Genomic DNA, 3,566 nt, shown 5'->3' on the forward strand with positions numbered 1-3,566 from the left:
CTGAAGCAGGCAGCTTCATAGGCCTACACTTCCTATCTCTCAATCTTTTGCAGTTTCGCAACACAGTACGTATTAGAGAACTATACAGTTGCTCACAATTTTAACTTAAAAGGAATGTATCCCACGCCTGTAACTGAGCAACAATTATTGAACCATATTAAGTTAAAATTTTCCTGAAGGCAACTGGCTGATTAATATCTATTCTACTCCACTCTGGTCCCCATCTACATACCATAATATTATTTTTTCCATATCAGAACCTATGGAGATTAGTGGTTTTAAAAAAGACTGAACAAAAGGATAAAAAAGTTGTAAATCAATTGTTCTTTGGCATGGGCATGGATAAGATGACCCAAACATTTTTTTTCATTTTCTGAAAATCTATTAAATAGATACAGTATTATAAAAAAAGACAAGAATAAATTATCAAAGCTAATTCACAAAATTAAATTTCATCAGCAGTAGTGGGTAAACTTGCAGCAATTATTTACAGTCTGGACCTGAGCCACTTCACTGGGAAGCAAGGCATGTACCAACTGGTAAAAAGAGACCCTTCCAAACCTTTCCAGGAGGAAATCAAAGCAATGGTTAGTTTTAAGAAAATAACTCAGAATTTCAACCACAAACTGTGTATCACTTATTTTAGACAAAATTGTTCAAAATAGTGTGTCCTCTCTCCCAAACAATGTTACAGTCTTCCACCCTCATCTCATCTATGGGAAAATGGTTAGTGGCAAAGCAAAAACAATACCAGATGGGAAGGAAAGCTTTTATGGCACACTCAAGCAGGCAGGCAAGATTAGGGTAAGAAAAAAAATTTCATCATATTTTTAAAGCATCTTATATCAGAAGTTATCACAACTCTTTACATACACACAAATTTTTCAAACTTCACAGTACTCCATGAGGTAGTTACAGTTCATTTTACGGACTAGGATGCCAAAACACAGTGGTCTCAAGTTATACAACAAAATGACAGTGACTGGAATGGAATCCTAAGCCTGACTCCTGTCTTGTAGTAACACCCAAGATAATAAATGAAGTAACACCCAAAGGTAATAAAACTCTACAAGTATATAACAAAATGAAAAAGATCTGGATCTTCTGCAATCCAAGGGCCTGTACTCCATAATGTATTTGTCACCAGTTAGAAGCCAGGAAAGAAGTTTAAGAGAATATTGGCGGTGGAGGGGGGGAGGAACCTACTCCAGGGGACACAAGACATTTAAATGAAGTTGTTGAATTCATTCATTTTAATTAGAACTTTGTACCCAGACAGATGGAAACCTGGTGCTCTGCTGCTTCTGTCACCTTCCAGGTAAGAACTGATACCACCACTACCACCACCACCAGAAGGAAAGACCCTACGCATCCAAGTTTCTTCAAGAATTAATTTTTTTGGTTCTCTGTAAAGGTCTCTCTCTCAAACACAATGTTTTGCTGAAGTATTTTTATGGTATATACTCCTCTACTACAAGCCAAATCCTGCCCTCTTACACAAAAACTCCCAAGGGAAAGCAAAATAATTTAGTAAACCCTGAGAGTTCAAACTGGTGCAGCTGGAGACAGTGTAAGAAGGAGTTCCCTTCCTGAAGAGGGACTGGGCTGAGGCCCACTGCCTTCAAACCCTCTGCTATTCCCATGAACCATTGGGATTTTGAAACAGCTAAATCAAGGACCAGGAAATCCACACACTGCTCCCTAGACTTCCTACTGGCAGGACAGCCTTATTAGCAGCTCCACGCCCACTGCAAAATTACCATATCACCATCAAGAGATGGTGAGCCAACAGTGAAGACCAGGTATTTGTGATAGTTAGGCCCCAATTCAAAGCATTTAAGCATGTGCTGATCAGAGGCTGGATTTCAACAAAGGACTTAACTTTAAGCACGTTTAAGCCTGGGGTGCTTAAAAGTTCTTTGCTGAATCAGAGTCTAAACAGTGACAGGCTCAGCATCACCTTTTGCAAGAATTTCATAAACTAACATGGGATGATATGCATGTTAAAGATCCCCCATTCTGCCCCAAGCCTAGCCAAGTCCTCCAAAGCACAGTTAGCCAAAAATGTGTGCTCCTCCACAGTTGAGGGTAAATGACATTTTCACGCTTCTCATCCACTTTCTCTGGAAGTGGAGATGACAGTTTGGACCATATAGCTTTGTTCTGAGCTTGTGTTTTTGTAGTTTTGAATTAAGTTCATATCATTACCATACTGGATTTTACACAACTCCACAGTACCTCAGACAACTAAATTAAAAACCCAGTAAGCACCAGCGCATATATTTCATCGCTTTACTTTTTTTGTCTATCCAAACTTAGCAAAAAGATTGCTGATCATTAAAAACCTGCCAATTGTGAAATCTTAAATTTCAGAGTTCAGTTCTTAGAGGTACAGATAATTGTCTTGTAAATTTCTAAACCTTGTAAGCCTCCAGTTTTCAACAACCAAAAAAAAAAAAAAAAAAGGTCTCATATGGGTTAAAGGTTAACAGGTAAATGTGTCCATGGAAACTATTCAGAAAGTTCTGAGCAAATGAAAAGATATTTCCATGTAACAATGAAGCTTCAATATATATGCAAACATTAGAAAGCCATTTTGGTCATCCAGACATTTAGGATATATTTTACACGTGAATTGAGAGAATATTTTTATTTAAATATATTTTTGTTTTCACTGGTATTTATAATTAGCTAAAATAGAGATAAATGAAAGTTAGAGAATTTAAATTTAAATCTGTTGAGCTTCTGGACTTTGGGAATATGCAACTGTGACTTGCACCCAGAAGAAAGAACAGAGAAGGTCTATGTTTTGCATAACTTCCATCCAAATCACATGATATTTTGTAAATTTAGTTAACACTGCAGTATACTTATGGCATACTAGTCAATACTCTGGCAAGTAAACAGTACGTAGAAAAACAAGCACTTTTGCAAAGTCCAAATGCATAAAAGTATACAAGTTTGTGTATTCCACTTCTTTGCTTATAACATGAAATGTCTGAAATTTTCTATTCCAAATTGTTTCAAGTTTCACAACATTAGTAAGTCAATTTCTTTGTACTGGATAATAATGTTTCTTTACACTAGTAAGTTACTATTAGTTCATGCTCTACTGTCCTATGTTCTCCTCTAACATATTATACAGCAGACCATTTTTTCTTAATAGTTAAGTGGTCTAACTTACTTGGAAGGGTCATTCATCCATTTTAATATCTGATAAGTGTGTAAAAGTGGGTAAAGTCTAATTTTTCAACACTCACTTTGTAACGAAGGGAGCTCCCCACATGGAAGGTGTGCATCTGTTTAAGTCCTAGTTATTTCATTCATTAGTTAAAAACAAAGTTAGGCAATACTGTTAGGAAGGAAAAAGCTCTGATAAGAATGATACAAGGAGAATTACCTGGCTCAGGTTTGGTATAATTTGTGCTGGAAACTGAGTTATGAGTTTAAATTATTTGAAAGTGGAAATAGTATCCGTTTGCCAAATATTTCCATTTCAGCTACAGTGTCAGAAATATTCTGTGGGAGTCTTCTCTCCCCTCCCCCCAAAGAAACATAAGATGCCA

This window comes from Emydura macquarii, unplaced genomic scaffold, assembly GCF_026122565.2.
Source record: "Emydura macquarii macquarii isolate MOO-44397 ecotype Brisbane River unplaced genomic scaffold, CSIRO-AGI_Emac_v2 contig_2846, whole genome shotgun sequence".
Taxonomy (NCBI): domain Eukaryota; kingdom Metazoa; phylum Chordata; order Testudines; family Chelidae; genus Emydura; species Emydura macquarii.